Source organism: Rhinolophus sinicus, chromosome 2 (genome assembly GCF_057876585.1).
Source record: "Rhinolophus sinicus isolate RSI-liver-muscle chromosome 2, RSI-T2T, whole genome shotgun sequence".
Taxonomy (NCBI): domain Eukaryota; kingdom Metazoa; phylum Chordata; class Mammalia; order Chiroptera; family Rhinolophidae; genus Rhinolophus; species Rhinolophus sinicus.
The window spans coordinates 186180867-186199829 of NC_142502.1; the positions used below are offsets into that span (position 1 = coordinate 186180867).

At 45.4% G+C, this 18963-nt stretch overlaps 1 long non-coding RNA gene across 1 annotated transcript; it reads left to right on the forward strand.

Moving 5' to 3' along the window:
- The first annotated feature begins 222 nt into the window (after positions 1 to 222).
- On the forward strand, positions 223 to 17204 carry LOC148758975 (uncharacterized). Its single transcript, XR_016020506.1, has 3 exons — positions 223 to 591; positions 1965 to 2274; positions 11263 to 17204. It is a non-coding gene; the product is annotated as an uncharacterized LOC148758975 (long non-coding RNA).
- Positions 17205 to 18963: the final 1759 nt, after the last annotated feature.

The following is an 18963-nucleotide window of genomic DNA, read 5'->3' on the forward strand; positions in this document are numbered from 1 at the left end:
GCACATTTGTTTGAGGGTGTGGGAGTGGGCTGGGGGTTGGGCTGGTGGTGGAGAGGCGTGTGGGGTTATCTCTCAGTCTCTCTGGCTGGATTCCTGGGTGGGGAAGCCAGCTGTCAGTGAGAGCTGATTTACTGGGCCGTGAGGCACTCCTTGCCTGAAAACCCCTTCCTGCCCGCCCCGCCCTCAAATTCTCATGTTACTGTAGGTGAAGTCAGACGGCCCCTGTGAAAATGCAAATGTTACCTGGACAGAAAAACCCATTACACTGTTACCAGCTAGCAGCGATTTATTTTAAACCACTTCCCCCCCATAGCCAACTGGCCTCTTCAGCCAGCTTGGAGGTAATCGGAAAAATGCAACTTAGGTACTTGCCTCGCTGCTTTTTCTAGTTTCCTAACACAGCATTTTGCCCGACCTTAGGCCTTGCGGTTCTAAGACAGCTCACAGTGTGGTTCCGGTCCCTGTTTTCTCGGGCTGGAGATTTCTGGGAGGCTGCCTGAATGCCTGCAGGAAGGTCAGCTGCTGCTTTCAGGGCGCTTTGTGTGGCTCCGACTCCTTCTGGGAGCAGACAGCCATCATTCAAGTACACAGGTAACTCATTCACACATGCACTCACCTGCAAAGTGTTTGTCTAGTTCCTACTATGTGCCTGGCACTGTGCCATGTACCTAGGACAGAAGAAGAGAGACCGTGCTGCGAGGGGACAGGGAATCCTGGGTGCTGGGCTGGTTCTGTGCGTGGAGGAGGGGTGCAGGCAGCCAGCTCTCTGGAAGGGACCACACTTTCTCTCCATCCAGGGAGAGGGCTGGAGGGGATCATACTGAAAGTTTCTTCCAATTCTGACATTCTGTGAATTGGACCAACCTGAAACAGGAGTATGTTTGTGGAAGTGTGATTTCCTTTGTCTCCGAGTGACTAAAGTAAAACACCTTCCTTGTAAAAGTGTATTGGTAACATTTAGGGGTAAGCACTGTTAACATCTGCTTTGAGGATTAGTCTTGACTATGCGTGTGTTGCTTTAAGGTCAAAAAGAGCTACTCTTCTGGTTCCCCATCAATTTCCACAGGCCACGGACACTTTCTTTTCCCTATCAGTACTTCTTCCCCTTCAGCAGGGTTTTTGTTACTACTTCCAATTTACTATTTCTACCAGTGCCATTATTACTATTCCTCTTATTGCTAAGTGGCATCGATCAAGTGTTTGCAGCCTGGCAGCACTGTGCCCAGGGTTTCCACATCCTGGGCCCTGGAACGCCCCAGCCACCAGATGAGGTGGCTCCCGCTACTGCCATTTCACAGGTGAGGACGTTGAGGCTGACAGTGCTTACGCAATGTGCTGAAGATTTACCTGTGAGTGGGTGTCGCCGCTGTGCAACCAGGGTGTGCTTGGGTCACAGGACAACTGTCACTGCACAGCTTTCCCACGTCTGAGCTCAAGGTCTGGGAACATCTCCTGTGGTCAGCCCTGTGGGTTGTTCCCAGTTTCCCACCCCAATTAAATCCTTGCAGGCGAAAATCTGCACAGGATCCATCTTATTTTCTTTGGATAAATCCTAGCTGTAGAATTGCAAAGTCAAAGGCCACGTTACCCCTGACGTGCTGCCAAATTGCTCCTCTCTCCACAACTAGACATGTCCCAATTTACACGCTCACCAGTGGTGGTGGAAGTCCCCACACCTGGCAATGAGTGGTCAAAGGGAACCTATGTGATGCTGAAAAAAAAAAAAAAAGGGAAGATCAGACACATCCCGAAAGAGAGAGCCTGCCGAGTGTGGAGGGCACGGCTCACCAGACCTCAGCCTTCCAGTTTTCCAGCCCAGGACCCCTGATTTACAGTAGATACAAGGACCTTGTAGGTTATGCCTTCCACCCAGTTCCATTATCTAAAGTCACTGATAGTAAACAAATGCTGACTTTTCACTTGCCTCAAATTAAAAAAATAATCCATGCCTTTCTCTGCTCTAGCCACGCCTGGTGTTCATGCCAGCTTCCCCATGAAGAAATGTCAGATGAAATTCCAGTGCCATCAAATGAGACCTTTATTTCCCTCCTGCGCATTATGACTTCAATAAACACGTTATCAGCTCATGAAAATGATGGCGAACAGGTGACTGAAAGATTTGATAAGTCAGCAGCAAAGATTAACAGTTCTTCTCAGAGAAAGCAGTGAGAGGGTCCCCCATTTAAAACAATTGTGGCATGTGAATTTATAGCACTTAAATCATTATCGGCAATTAGTCCTCGTCAAAAAGGTTGCAGCTGCCTTCAATTACAGGTAAGATTTTTATAATTTGAACTTGGTGGTGTGTCTGATAAGGAAGAATTGGAGGAACACTGTAGGGAGGTATACAATTTGAGAAAAGCTTCAAGGCATTTCCGAATTCAAAAATTCATTATTTTCAGCAATGCTTTGTTACCCACATCTATTATAAAGCTTTTAGAAAAATTTCCATCGACTTCAGTTTTCGTTCTTCAGTTTTCTTCCCTAACAGGAAAATTACTGATGATTAAAAAATTGCTTTTTAAATTACAAAAGCACCATGTGTATGTTATTTAAAAACATTCTGAGCAGCATAGAGGATATGAAATAAACATAACTCTTTCTAGATATCCCCTCTCCTCTGTCCTCCTGCCCCAAAGATATGCATTTTTACTTTTAATTTTTCTAGAAATTACTACCGTAACTTCATTGTGAATTATTTTTGCCCCTATAGCTGGATCAATCAGCTTTGGATAGTGTGTATTAACTCTTAACTAGGAAAGGTGAAACTTAGTGTCTTTACAAACTTTTCCGTCTCTCTTTCACATGTTGACTTTTGCTGATTATGTATTTTTAAAGTTTTTTTTTTTTTTTTTTTTTTGTAGCTTCAAACTTTAAGTAGTGTGCTTAGCTATTTCTTGATCCATCAGCTTTAGTTCCACCATTCTAACAGGTGTGTAGCCCACGATGGTTTTAATTGGCGTTTCCCTGATGACATAGGAGCTGGAGCACCTTTTCATATTCGTATGTGTCACCAGTATATCTTCTTTGGTGAGGTGTCTGTTCAGTTCCTTTGCCTATTTTTTAATCCATTGCCTATTTGCTTATTGTTGAGTTTTAAGTGTTCTTTGTATATTTTGGGTAACAGTTTTTTTCTCAGACATGTCTTTTGAAAACATTTTCTCCCAGCCTGTGGCTGGCTTGTCTTCTCATTCTCGACAGTGTCTTTCACAGAGCAGAAGTTTCCAATTTTAATGAAGTCCAGCTTATGAATTATTTCTTTCACAGATTGTGCCCTTGGTGTTGTAGATCCAATGATTTTAGATATTATCTTTTTATTCTCCATTAAGAAGGGTGAGAAAATTAGCATTACTATTTTTTTTTTAAGCTTATAAGAGTTTATTTGACCCAAACTGATGACATTTGCCAGGAAGCAAAATCTCAACGGACTGAGAAAATGCTCCCCAAATTAGCGTTTTTATGATTCCTACCTTTCTCCCCTCTTTGTCCAGCAATGCCACTTTATTTTTATATTGTCATAATATTCTTATATTTATATGTTTTACTGTAACAAGAATTAACTTTTCTATGCTTCCCAGGAAATTCTTAAAAAAGTTTAAAAACCAGCATTTATATAATTTTGATGATTTATTTTGATAATATTTTTCACTGCAAGACAAACTAAGGAAAAGTTATTTAACCAGTGCTATTTGAAGGGTAATCTTCTAAGAGTTAAGATAAAATATATTTTTCTTTTCCTAAACTGCATTTCTTGCTCAAAATTAGGGCACATGTAAATTGGGTTCGTGTTTAGACCATGCATGTTTTGTACGGCTCTCTTCCCCTCCCTCCCGCTCCCCAGGTGTTTCTTGTTTCCTTTTCATGTTTTGTAACCATGGACTGAAGGGACATATGCATCTGTCATGTCTTTCAGAAACTTCAGGTTCTTTATCGCACAATATAAGTAATTGGATTTGTTTCTGTTTTGATGATTTTTCTTCGCAAGTCTCTTACTTTCTCTTTTGATTGGTCTGTTGCTTTCTAGACACACTGTGTAGCTGTCGACCTCAAATTTCTTTCCATTGATCTCCTCCTTAGTTCACTGTGAGTTATAGCATCTCTTTTCTTGAGTTTCTTTTTCATTTTGCCGGTGTGTAACCTCTCTTTGCCACAGTTTCTTCATCTATAAATTTAGGATAAAAATAATATCATAGGGTTGATGTGAAGATTCAAAGAGTTAGTACATGCAAAGTGCTGAGGGGAGTACCTCGCAATTATTTACTGCTCTGCAATTTTTTTTTTTTTCCAGAAAGGGAAGTAAAACTTTCTGAGTCCCACAACTCTCAGAATATCTTTATTTCCTATCACCTCACTTGGTTGATAATTTGGAATAGAATTTTAGTTTCAAAATAACTTTCCCTTAAAATCTTGAATGACTTGCTCCTTTTTACATCCAACATTACTTTCTACTAATAAGTCTAACATGAATTTAGTTATTGTCCTTTATAGGTAATCCTTTTTTTTTTTCTAGAGCATGTTAGGTTCTTGTTTTATCTTTGGGGTTCTGAAAGGTTAACAGAGTGTAGTAGGTCTTTCTTTATTACCTCTTACTCATCCTGCTTGGCACTTGGGATGCCCTTTCTGTTGGAAATAACAAGTCTCTCTCTAGTTTAGAAAATATTCTCCTATTTTATTTCTCTGTGTTCTCCTCTGCATTGTCTTTGTTCTCTGCTTCTCTAAGGAGGTCTCTCTAAGGATGCCATTAGAAATTTTTTTAAACATTATCTTCTGTTCTAATAATTGTTTCTCTTTTTATTGGGACCAATGTTCATTTCTTTCTGTCTCATATTTAATTTTATTTTTTCTCTTCTCTAATACCTGATGATTTTTCGTTGAATCTTCATAAATGAAGGACTGTGCTAGTGAGCAAAGGTAGTTGATGTGGTTTCTTTTGCAAATGTGTTGGTCTGTAAAGCAGAACCGTCTTCCTCTTGACCCGGAAGGCTGCCTGTAGGCTGTGTGCTTGTGGGCAGTCCTGGTGACAGATGTGCTTCCTCTGAGGTGCTAGAGCAGAGAGCACACCAGCTTGGGACCTTCCACAACTGGCACCCTCCCCACGTTCTCCCAGTTCCTCTCAGTAAAATAATACATCAAGTAAAAGTAAGGCCATCACTTTATTGTCTCATTGTGCCAATTTGTGTATTGACTGAATTTTATCTTCTTTCACTGTCGAGGCAAAAAGGCAGCAAAACACATTACAAGGGACTGAACTGTAACAAAGGTAGAGATGGAGGATTCGTAGATGGGCATAAACGTTTGCAGAGATGAAGAACCTCCACACTTCCCCAGTCATGGTCATCATTTTTTGGCTGTGATTGAAGCTGACAGTGGAATGGACCTCCCTGGTCCTCCATTCCCAGGGGCACCACGTGTTCAGGTCCTCTTAGCTGAGTTAATACGATGGTTTCTTCCTACCTGGTCCCACCTCTGGGGTCTCCTTACAGTGTTCTGATCTTCCTGTAATCTCTTCTGGTGTCAGCCATCACCTTTGTGCTGATAAATCTCCATTTCTAGCCCAGGTGTTTTAAGTTCCACCTCAGAGGGATCCCACAGCTTCTCATGCTCATAATTCCAAAGCTGAAGTCAGGCTTTTTCCTCCTCTCTTCTTCCCAAGTTCCTATTTTGCTTTGCAGTTGCCCATCTCTCCAATTGCCCAAGCCTGAAAGCAGGAGACATCACACGCAGAGCCCTTCCTTTCGCTTCTTATATCTCAGATTTATATAATCCTGTCTTCTTAGCCAGTCTGGTACCATAGACTGGGGGGCTAAAACAACAGAGATTTGTTTCCCCCAGTTCTGGAGGCTGGAAATTGGAGGCCAGAGTGCCAGCGTGGTCAGGTGAAGGTCCTTTCCGTGGTGTGCAGGTGGATGCCTTCTCGCTGTGTCCTCACATGGCAAAGAGAGAGATCATCTCTCTCATGTCTCTTCTTATAAGGGCATTAATGCCATCATGAGGGCTTCATCCTCCTGACCCAATCACCCCTCAAAAGCCACACTCCCTCGTACCATCACACTGGCGGTTAGGCTTCAACACATAAATTTTGGGGGACGCATTCAGTTCGTAGCACTGTCTTGTATCTTCTAAATGTCTGTCACATTTGTGCCCTCCTTTATCTTCTCATGTTAGTGCCTTGGTTCAGGCCCTCATCGTCTTTGGTCTGCAGGGCTGCTTAGTTGCTTTCTCTCTACGTACATGTATTTCTCTTAATACATTCTTCATGTATGCAGAGTGACCTTGAACTGATCTTGTGGCTCTCTTGCTACAAGGCCCTTGTGTAGAACCATATCTATTCGTCCTCTCCGCTAAGGATCCTGACCCCCACCTCTCTCCTTCCCCAGTCTTTTACGCTCCGGCATTAACGACAGTGACAATGAGTCTTAATCGAGCTCTGCATGGGCAAGAATGTTTTTTCCCCTTGTTTTGTTCACTGTGGATCTCCAGGGCCCAGAACAGTGCCTGACATAGAGTTTGGTGTTCAATAAGAGCGTGTAAACATATTCTATCCCTCACCTGCTTCTGCCCAGATCTTGTCCCAATCTCCCAATTGATTTTATGTCTTTCTCCCCAACCACCTGCGAGGGGTCCCCCACGAATGCAAACCGCTGTGGCTGTGCTTCCTGATGACAGTGGGACAGGATGCACTTACCTTGTCTGTGGCTCAATCCACGGCCCGAGGCTGCGTAACCTGCTCCAGGGAAGCTGCTCCACCTGGCAGCTACGAAGGGGCCTCCTCGGTCGAGCTTGTCAGCGTCCGTTGCCATCCTGGACGCGTGTCAGGATTTTCTAGGGGAAAGATGGGTGAATGAGATGCAAATATGTTGGGTTCACCCCCTGCATCCTCTAGGTCCTGAATCTCTGGCATTTCCCCTGTGTATGTGATGGGTTTTTTGTTTTTGTTTTTTAAATTTCCTATCTTGGTGTGTGTGTGTGTGTGTGTGTGTGTGTGTGTGTGTGTGTGTGTGTGTGTGTGTGGCATCTCAGAGGCCTCCACTTAATTTTCCCCACTGCGGTAACTCTCAGCTCCTACTACAAGAAATCCTTAGTTTTCTAGCAGCAGTGATTTTTTCCAGTTTCCACAGTACCTTTGAATTGTACATTTGGGGGCTGGTGACACGACCGTGATTGGGTCTGTGGGCCCAGCAGAGCCGCTCTGACCAGAGACAAGGCGGCCCACATGCATCCACGTTAACAGGGGTTCAGGATCACGTCTCAGGGGCCCAGTTCTCAGTGTCATCTCAGAGCTTGTCCTAACGGTCCTCAGAGGGTCTGGGCGGCCCGTGCTCCAGTGTGTGGTTACCTGAGTACGTGACGTGGTCTGTTGGGGCACCTGGGAGTTACTCTCATACACACTTGCTGTGATGCTGCAGTCCTGTGTCCTGGGGACCCACCTGTCCTTCAGGCAGTGAGTTCCAGGCCTGAAACTGGCTCAGGTCTAGATAACAGGCCCAGGGCTGAGATTTGGGGCAGTTTCCTTCAGACTTGATTGTCTTTCCTTGAAAAAAAAAATGTGTTTGAGTGTTTAGACTGAGCAATGCCCTTTTGGCCATTTATCTCCCTCATCCCTAGGCAGGCCTTGTCTATTACTCTCTCTGGCTCAGCCCCGTCCGTGCTTGCCACTCCAGCCACGTCGCCCAATTATAATTGTGCACCCTCACCTTGATTCTAGTTAAGTTTCACTCTAGCTTTTATTATTTCAAGATTCCATCAGTCCCGTTTCCTTTAGGGAGTCCAGCTCTGTAGCCACAGGATGGCCACCTCTGAGCTTTTCAGCAGTGCCCCTGTCAGCGAAGCGTTCCTTATCAGTCTGACAATGGAGCACTTCCTGGGCTCTCTTGATGGACGTGCTTGGTTGGTTTTCCAACCTTGCATGCATCGTCCGTTCTGGATTGCCGCCTTCCCTGAGCCTCTTCCTCTCTTACCCCACTGTCTGGATGGCAGCCCTGGCACTTCTGCTTCCTTAGTGTGGACCACTGTTTTCTCCACGTCACTACAAGCCATCTTAGCCACGTATGAGACCTGCCTAGGCCTTGCCCGAGTTTTACACTGTGTTACAAAAGTGTACGCCCATGGGGTGAGCTCTCCTTTGGCCCGTCTCGATCCAGCCCCACGTGTGTTCCTGGGTCCTGTCGGTGCCTCTTGGCGAGATCTTGCCCCTTCTTTCCTCCCACAGCAGGCCCAGCACTTTCCCCAGCTGGGTACTGTGTGACTTGAACCTCACGATGGGTCTGTTGGCCAGGGGAGGGGAGGTGCCCCTGCTGCTCGGGGGCAGACGCCCCTCTCAGCAAAGGAGGCGCACTAGCCTTCAGCTAGGTAGACTGGGCCACTTCTGCAGGCCCAGCGGGTCCTCAAGCGTTTTTCGTGAGCTCCAACCTGAGCTCTCCACTGGCATGGCCAACTTGTCAGGACTGAGAGTTTCACCTTCTCTGGAGCTCTGCTACCTTATAATAAGTCCTGAACCTGAACTTCAGCTTTCCCTGCCCTCCGACTAACAGAGGTGAGGTCACACAACTAGAAGGGTCTGTTTTGTCTTCACGGTGACCTCAGTGGTGTGGGAATGCCTTCCCAGAATTTGAGATTTCCAGGCTCCATTCTGATAAATTCCCTCTCTGATCCACTAGGGTCTCTTTACATGGGTTTTCTTGTCGATGTAATGGATGGAATAATACTTTACATTGATCTAAGGAGCATTAATTGGTATTTATAAAGTATATTGAAAATGCAAAGCAGAAATGCACAAAACGTGAACTTAGATTTGAACAATTTACTATGTCAGCAATTTAGCATGTTGGCCTGGGGAGGCGTCACAATCATGAAATGATGCCAACTGTATGTATTTCCTCATATTAAAATATCTCGTTAAGGACAACTCATACTTTAGAGTTGTCCTTTACACGGGAAATCACATGGAAACAGGCATGGTCGCTGTCTTTTTCTTAAATACAAAAGCCAAAGCGTACAGCAATTCATCTTTTGTTTACCTGAAACTTTTACATTCAAAATGTTTAATCTTCACATCCAAGCTCTCTGCTCTTTTGTGCACTGTATTTCTAACCACCTAGTCTGACTGCAACTTTTGAATACTGATGCTTCTCTTCTTCTAAGAAGTGCTCCCGAAAGCAGAATTTCCATTTTTACTGATTTGAACTCACCGTCCTGTGGGGTGGTCTCTCTTTGCTCCCATGCTGTCTCTCTTCTGTGCTTAGACAACTATACTGGAGATAAGAGTCCACTCAAAATTCCCACTGGCAAGAGTCTGCTTTTTGCAACCACTTCTTTCAAGCCGGGTAATATTTTTTAATAATAAAATTAATTTATAAAAAGCATCCCCTGGGAGCAGCTGTCGGGCCACACAGCTTATAATTACAAGGGACTATCTGAAGCCGTTCACTCTGCTTCACTTTCACGTGTTTCCAGCTGATTTCTTTTTAGTGATGTTGCTTTAATTAAGTGTGGTCATTCTAGAAAACTGATAATCTTGCGTTAATGTTCTTGAGAAAGTAATGAAATAAAGCAGGTATGGGACTGCCTGCCCCAGTGTTTGGCCCATAGAAAGAAGGGGTGGTCACATCCTCGTCATTGAATTGTCAGGGTTTGGCACACACTCAGGGCTCTGCTGTGACCTGGAGAAACAAAGAATGAATGATTAAAAGAATGATATTAAATTCTTTAAATTAAAAGAGTGATGAATAGTGGATGTGCAATAAATGTGGTTTGCATTTACTCCGCAGCCCCAGCTGCAAAGTACACAGAGGCATGTGTTTCCTCCCTCGCACCTTCTCTGTTTGGTTAGAATGTCATTCTTATTTGAATTCCCCGCCCTCCTTCCCTCTCCTTGGGACTGGGGGGAGGGGCCGAGGTCCTGCATTTCTAATGAGATCCCAGGTGATGCTGCTAGTTCACGGCCCACCTTTCTAGCCTCACGGGTCTAGGGTCTGGGCTGTGCCCCGAAGGACACGCCATTCTCTGCCTTGATGGTGACAGTAGCTGCTATGTATGCAGCACCACTGTTTGCTAGTCCTAGTGTGTTTTGCGTACTATTCCTGCTGTCACAACAGCCTCATGAGGAAAGTGGTATTATTCTTGTATTACACAGGGAAAAACTGAGGTTTGGCGAAGTTCAGATTGGAGCCCAGAATCCCACAGAGACTCACTGGTGGTGCTGGTGTTCGGATCCGATGGCAGAAGCGCCAAGTCCGTGGGCTTCCCCAGCACCCAGCCGCCTCCTGCACCTTCAGTGGTCTCTGCTACTGGATACTGAGCACCTGCCACCCGAGGGATCAGGACATTCCAGCCCATGGTTTTAAATGAAATAACTGTAGTTTAACAAGAGTAAAAAAAAATAAAAGTCCAAGAGTAAAAACAAAAAGTAGTACTTAGCTCACTCTATTCTTTTTGATTACGAACTTGCTCCAGCCAACTTTGCATCCTAATGCCCAGTTAACCCCCTCAGCATGGCTCTCGGGGGTCACTCCCCGCCTAAAGCATCTGACCCATGGTTAACACCCTCTGCAAGCTTTGGCCACCATAGAACCTTCCCAACATTCATTCACTCATTCACTCACTCAGCAAACATTTACGGGGCTTCTACTCTGAAGCAAGGCCCTCTCCTCCATGCTGGACCAGGTTTGTTGAGGGGCCAGCAATGTTTGGACGAGCAATAACATCAAGGCCTATATAACTTATAAATTATGACATGTTTATTCTATGACAGATAATATCCTTGCCATAACTTCTGCAAAATAACCAATTATATTGTTATACTTAAGATTTCTGCGAAGTTTGTGTTTTATTAACAGTGAAATCTAAATGATTAAAATATCAAATGCAATTGTTTTCAAAGTATACAAATTTTGTATTTATTTTTATTAAAGTATAAATTTTAAAAATTTATAATTAAAGATATTAAGGTTGTTTTTCAAATATTTTCAGAGTTATTTTTCTTCCAAATTATTTAAAATGATGTGCTTAACAGCAAAGTGTGGAGTATAATTAATACATTTTGACAATTAACATCAAAATTATTTTGATATAGTTGAAACCTTTAATTTTTTTTTTTTAAATCTTATTACGGTTTTTAATAGAAAAATAATCTCCACATTCTAGGGTTCAGTATTCTTTTGGTTGCCCATTTGAAGAATTAGTATCATGTTTTATGGATATTATGTGTATATCTACATACATACGAGTATAGAAGTAATATGAATTACTTTTATATTCATTTAGTATTGCACATTCCTCAGTCACCGTGGACAACTGATTGTGTGCCCCTGGAGCTGTGAACTGGAGCCTGAAAGGAAGCCAGAAGAGGACAGTTGGCACTGGTAGGCATCTACTGTAGACACGCACTCTGAGAGGAAGGATTAGACAGGCACCTCAATCTACCATTTCTCTCCCCTAATCGTTTCCACTGCTCCTCCCTTCCCTTCACTTCAAAGCAGTGTTAGTATCCAACCCTCAGACCTCCGTGGCCTTTGGACGCAGCCACGTTTTATCCCAACGGTGTGTGGCCAGAGGTGTGAGAAGCACCGCCCTGGGGCCGGATGGTTTTCCCACGAGAACAAATGTTTAAAGAAGAGAACTAATTTCTTAGTGTTGCTGTAACATCTGCAGGTAGTGAGTGGCTTACAACAACATAGATGTAAGAGAAAACATCCTCGAGTGGGTGGAAAGGTGGCCTAGAATTTCAGCACGATGGGCTTCCTGACTCCTTGGTCTCCATTCTGTGCATTGAAGCTCTCTGAGTTTAGGCTGGACAGTTTGTTCCTCTAGGGAACTCTATGGCGTCAACGTGCATGAATCGCCACTGTCTTTGATGACTTGCTCTGCCAAAGGATGACCACAGTGCCTGGAGAATTCCCTTCCCTTCCCCCAGTGGATGCTACAAGCCCTGACATCAGCATGTATCAGCCATTTCCTATCAAATCCCTACCTCACGCCTGACACTGCTGGAGGGAGGTTCAGAGATGGATAGGACTTGGTCCCCATCCTCCAGAAGCTCATGGCGTGGTCTGCTGTTTCTCAAACTCAAGAAATGGAGCAACTCCTTTTAAAGAACAGCAACAAAAAATCTCAATCACTTGATGTTGTTTTAAACATGTTCAATCTGTATAAACACAACTAGGAGTCGGCATTTTTATGCCTGCACCTCCTACACATCTTTAAAACAAAACAATTTTTCTAATTTGGTGTGAATGAAACCAAAATCCACTGAAGTTCAAGTTCGTGTGATGACGTCTTGCTGAGGTGAATGGGTTGTGGTGCTGGTGGCCTGGCCAGGCCCTGGTGAGTGTGGCCCTCGGTCACTGGCCTGTCTGGCTTGGGTGGCTCAGCTCTCCCACTGGAGTCCTTTACTTGAACTTCGGTGACACTTTCATTGACATGGTGCTCTGTGATGTCATTGGACCTTTCACTGAGCTCGACTTCATTATTTGTGTATCAAGTCGGCCTCTACGAGGTTTCTATTCTTTGCTCATTTGCTGCACTTGTTAAAGCAGAGCTAGGAGTGCCAACACCACTGTAAACACAGGCGCGACACAGGCGCTGAGATGGTCTGGTTATTAGGAAATCACCCGGTGATACAGAATAAGCAAAGAGTGACATCCTCTTTTAAGATGATGATCTTAATGAAAACAGAAATTTTTAACTTTTTCAAAGAAAAGCCACAGGCTGTTGAGGCTAGGTCCTGGGGTCTGAGTCTGAGAAATACTACCCTGGTTGCCTATAACTCAGTTTCCAGGTCGCTTCCCACTTCAGATGTTCTGCGGCCCGTCCTTTCGTTTGCTTCGCCATCTTCCTCTGTTCTTGGTGTGAAGAACGATGGCCTCAGACCTAGATCTGACCACCAACCTCGTGTCACCTGTTTTGTGACTTTGCTCCCCTCCTTCCCTTCATCGTGGTTTGCTGCTACTCCTTTGTCACTGTTGGAATGTTCTTACCACTTGGGCAGACCAGCTGAGCTGTGGATTCTTGCAGGAAGCCCTCTCAGCTCTCGACTTGGTCTTTTCTGTCACGGAACTGACCAGGCATGGCTACATGTGATTCCTCCATTGTGGGAACAGGGGTTGCTGCCATTGTAGGCCTAGGCTGAGTTTCATAAAACTTTGTGGCACTGACATGGAGGGTTCTTGAGTAAAGAACTGGCACGAGCTGTGTGCACAGGTGCGTGTGAGCAGGTTTATCCATATCCTGGAGGTCAGCGTACCTGCAGTACAGGTGAGGACAGCCTGAGACATTCTTCACACCCAGGGAGGTGCCTCCCCCCAGGTTCCCCCACATTCCTTCCCCATTTCACCTCCTCCTTCCACCTGAGGGATTAGTGGTGAATGAAAAGGGCAGTAGGAGCTCTGGAGGGACTTTTCCTATTGGCAGTTTCATTTAAAATGCGTTGTATGACTGATATCCCAGTGAACTCTTTTACCGGTCCTTTGATGTAGGCTAGCCTAACCACACCCCCGGGCGTTTCTGAGCATCTCTCATTCCCAAGTGGTGCGATTATATCTCAGACTATTCGCAACCTTCCAGGGGTGGTTTTTTATTTTTTTTGAACTGGTATAAATAAATCAATAATTTAAGGCGATTGCTTTGATCGTGAGTAGCTGCTGGTTTGCTGTGGAAAAGCTTAGCTGCTCTCCAGGAGCCCCTCTCTGGCCCGTGCGGTACAGCCGTCCCTGGGAGGGTCACCTCATCTTCACGACGTCCTGCTGTGTCCAGCAGTTTTGAAGTCGGTCCCCAGGCTCCCTTGTGAACACAGGGCACTCTGTGGGCTGCCCAGAATCCCACAGGCTGACCTTCATCTGGACCGAGGCCATGGTCCAGGCTGAGCCAACACAGGTGAAGCTGTGATGCCCTTGATGTAAACCCCTTCAAAGGGCTGCACAGGTGGAGTTGCTCCTGCCTTTGTCTTTCCTGAAACAACACACTGGTTGGGGGAAAGAACTTTGGGGATCACTTGGGATCTGTATAAATTAGCATTTATATCATCTGGATGAGGTGCTAATTGTTCTTTGCAAACTTTTTAAATGCAAATTACCCCAGTCCTGTTTGCATTGTTATGTACCCAGTGTAATACCTTCCAGCCTTTCTGCTATTGTCAGTGGGCAGAGCAGTCAGCTAATAAGTACTGTGTCTCCTGTCGGCTCACAACTACACACCTGGTGTCTTTTGGGGGGGACATGGTGGTTCCGACACTGTCAGGTCATTTTAAAGTTAGTCTTCCCCATAGAGTGGGACATGTGGAAGTGCTGCTGTGACATCTGCGTGTAGAATTTTCATGGGTGGGAGCAGCCCACACAGGCTGTGAGCTTGCGAAGGCCATTGGAGGACCTCTTCCTTACGCTGTCTCTTCTGCTCTCTGTGTGACTAAATAATGAGCCGTCCGAGTGAGTGGGGCCCAACTGGGGCCCCTGTATATACTTAGCAAAATGGCCTCCCATATTTCCCACCAAGCAGAAAAAGTGAACATATAAAAACCTGTGAGTTTATAGAAAGCCCCACATTGCTCAATCAGTTTGCACACGGCTGTCACCCTTCACGGATCTGTCTGGAGGGGACACAAAGGCCACTGTGGCTGGAGGTGGGTGGGTGGGCTGGAACCAGTTTCAGAAACCACAGAATCATAAAGCAAACAAACGCCCACCTGTTTCTATTGAACATTTTTGATATTTTGTTCATCATGAATTTTTGCAATAATTTGTATTTAAAAAAATATTGCATTAAATGTCATTTATCTTGATTACCGAGATTTTTGGCCTCCTCCTTAAATGGCATCTCACTTGCCTCACCCTAATCCTGGCCCTGAGCAGTTGAATGGGTGGCTTTGTGGATTTTGTAACAACGATGCTAACCCTGGTTTAGACAGACTATTGGCAGGGGCGTTGGGGACACTGGGTCTCCCGGGACTTGTTAAACGTTTGGGGAAAATCCCAACATCTTTGTTACCTTTGAAATTGAGGGGTGGGTCATTCAGCTGGGCAGCTGGTGACAGAGTTTTCACAGAGGTAGCTATTTTAAATCTGTTAGATTTAAATGTATTATATATCCCACCTACATATAAATAATAACAAGAACTCTCTGGATAAACTCTGAATCATCTGAATTTGTGTACGGTTGGAGATGGACTTTGGACTTGCTTCTTCCACTTTTTAGCTGAGTGAGCTCAGGTTAGTTTTTCAGGATCCTCGAGCCTGTTTTCTTCTCAGTAAATGGAAACAATGCCTAGCTACAGGGTTTTTATGTGGATTAAACAAAACAACCTGAGCAAAGAATCTGGCAGACATTAGGCTTGACAAATTTCAGAAAACTAGAAAATTCTCATTTCTTCATCTCAAAATAGACCTGTGTTCACAGATCAGTGTTCAATTCAATGCCCAGCAAATGGTCGTTTGGTCTTTTCCTCATTCTGTCACTTAGTTGGTAGATTCTAGTTGCTGAAGGTCATGGTTTTCCTCAAGCCCCAAAGCTCCAAATTCCCACACAGGCTACGGAAGGACCTCCAGCCCAGGCAAAGCTGCCAATTATTCCTGGAAGAACCCAGGGCTCCTTCCCGGTGGCACAGCCCTGCTCTTTTCCCAGTGGCATCTCCCTCTCCCTCCCTTCCCGCTGCACGTCCTTTAGGGTGGCCGGTACATGCCATGGGGCTTCTTTCTGCCTTCCCCGAGGGCTCCATGGGTGGCCCGCACCGCCACAGGGGAGTTGCTGCTTCCTCTCAGAGCTGACCCAGGGTTACGGAACTCCCTTGGGGCAGCCACTGCAGACTGCTGGTCCCAACCCCATTCCCATTCCCTGTATTGCTGCCACCTTCCAGCTGGGAATGACCATGGGGCATAGTGCTGGCCAGACGGACAGACGGAAGCACAGTCTGCTCAGAGTTCCTGGAAGCTTCTGCTACAGGGCTGACTTCCTCCTCCCTTCAGATGGAACAAACACAGATGTGAGAGGTGGGGCATTTCTCACCAACTGGAGACCACGAGGGAGAGGCCGCGATCATCTCAGAATGGGGCCACTGAACCAGAAAATAAGTCCCTTATTTGTTTAAGCCACTGTGGTTAGGTTTTCAGTCACTTTCAGCCCAAAGTCTTCCTCTCTGGTACACCACCAACTCCCATAATCCGGGGTGACCCAAGAACCTCTGGAGGACAAATATGAGACAAAGCCATTCTTGTGCTTGGGATGGTCATCCCCTGTGACTTGATGACGCCAGGTCCTGACCTTCTGGGACCTTCCAATGAGTCACCCTGCAGCCCCTTTCGTCTCTGATGCACATAGAGCCCAGAAGGGCTTACCCACCTTTCAGCCAGACCTGCCCAGACGTGGCCGTCATGACCGCAGACTCTGCCTGGGCTCCACTGGGCCTCTTGCTTGGGAAATGCATCATGAAGCTGTAGGTTTGAAAAAGACATGGTTTCTGCAGAGTAAATCCTGAGGAGGGGGGCTGTGGGACTCCTTGGACATCAGCATTAAATGCCAAAATATGTTCTTGTTGTAAGAAATTCTTAAAAACCTACCCGTATCCATTTAAAGTGTGGATGAAGTGACATACAATAACCTTTATAAAACTGGAGGGAAAGGGCATTGCAAAGACAGAGAGAAGACGTCGTGAGCTGTGATTCAACAAAGGTGCCTGCCAAGTGGATTAAGCGTCAGAGTGAGGGGTATTGGATATTTTCTACTTTCAACCTCCCTGAGGTGCTGTGATAAAGATGGGGAGGTTGGGGTCCTCATTCGATGCCCTTCCTCTTGGATCCTATAGTGCTGTCCATCTCTGGGGCCCCTCCTTCCAGCTGGATCCTGCCCGTCACCAACTGTTGACGACTGAGCCAATCACTAACGCCGACAGCAGGTGAACATATATAGCTAATATATATTCAGTTTCCCAAAGATCTTATAAGTTTTAACTCAAAGGCAGGAATAGAATTTCAGGTACCAGAATAGACTTGATTGGGCTGGGGGGTTGATGAGCATTGGCGAGTGGTGGGAGAATGACATTTTTTATCAGATGGTAAAACGCATAACCCTCTTCCAAAATCCTGGTTATATATAAGGGTGGCATATGTTTATCTAGAATAGTTCCTGATGAATCTGCTTTTCAAAAAGCTTTAGACAAAAACAGTCTTCTGTAGGTTGTGGCAACTGTGGGGATGCTAATTTTATAATGAGCCATAAATTGATTGACAGGAGGCCGAACAATAAGGGGGTGCCTTCCGGAATGGAGGCAGCAGCATCTGTAGCTAAGGCCCAAACAACCATGGTGACTGGACCTTCCGAGAGCTCCAGGGAACAACCTTGCTGGTCTAGGAGAAGGGGCAGAATGAGAAGACCCCAAGCCGTGGATTTTCCAGTTTCATCTTTACCCCTGTGGTTTGCCTGCCTTTGAGGAATTTGTTATTTAAAGTCAACACCAAGACTCAGGTGATTGCATCATCGTGGGTGGGGTCTGTCACTGCTATCTCCAGGTGAATGAAGCCGGACGTTTTATACATGGCGGCCCCCAGGACGGTGTGCTGATTGAATGGAAAAACTCACATTTGTGGAGTTTGGGGACTGGGATGAGACACAACCCTGGGGTCTAAGAGACAAGAAGCTCTTACTCGAGCCCCTTTCCTTTCCCCCCCCTGCGGCGCTGGAGGAACTGGCCTCTAGTTTGGGAAATTTCCTGCTGTCTGAGTCTTTCTGCCCCCAGTAGACTTGAGAGAGACACATTTAATTTCTGGGCTGGACATTTGCCTCTGGGGCTGCCACCCCTAACTGACAATTATAGCAATGGAAGAGGGACGGTTTGGGCACATTTTCTTGGGGTTTTTCATGAATTGCCTTGGTTGGGAACATTCAGACACTATTCCAAGTGTGGTTTTGAATAAACTTGAATTTTTACTTCCTCTGCTTTTTTAAATGGGCCCCATCTGTAGAGTTCATTTGCAAACTCAAGCTGACCCTTCCCTGCCCCGTGGCTTCCATCGCAGCACATGGTGGCCCCCTCTGAAAGACAGGGACACCTTTTTGCCACCCACACCTTCTGCGGCACTTAGCACATAGACAACAGTCGTGGGCATTTTGCTGAAAACGCCTTCACAGCTGAAGATTGCTTCAATGCGTATCTTTCATAGATGGTGAGAAGGCAGGGCTTCAAACAATCACCGCCATTTCAAACCAAGAAATTCACCTTGACTTCAACCGCCTCTGTGTCTTAGGGTAAAATTTATTTTTGACCCAAAGCGTAAGGATAACCACCCTCTGCCTTCATGTTGCCCAAAGAAACAGGTCACAGGTGTTTCCAGGTCCAGTGTAGTCTGTGGGTGATGCTGTGTAAAGCAGTCACAAAATAAGGTGCATCTGATTGCACCTCAGTAGTTCACTTGGGCTGCCCCTCCCCTCCGTTTATGTGTGGCCGTGCGCGTGCACGCGTGTGCATACTGACAGTGTCCACGCGTGTGACATTGCATGTGTGATCTGGCAGCTCTCTGCTGGGCTAGGCCCCGGGCCTCTTGTTGGTCTGGGCTGCAGATGTTTTCATAAGAAGTAGATTATGTACAGTGGTTTTAAAAAAAATCCTGGAAGCCTAGTATGGAAAGAGAAAAAAGAAGCCCATATTTTTGCTTAGCAATGTCTTGTAGTAATTAAAATATTTTCTAAATGACAGAAAGTTGGGTTAGAGTGTGCATTTAACAACATTAAATCAATTAGCACGTAGTGACTCTTCTGTGGTGGGTGGAAAGATGAGGTAGGAGTGGTATCTGCTCCCAAGAAACTGATAACCAATGGAAAAAGAAAGCTCTAGATGGACATAGATACAGAGAGATAGATAGATAAATAGAGAAGCAAAGTTCATTTATTGAGTGTTCATTGTATGCTGGGTCCTGAGGCTTTAATTAGGTCATCACAGTGAATCCACACACGCACACCTACGCCCCCCGTGGGGGAGGTGGTATT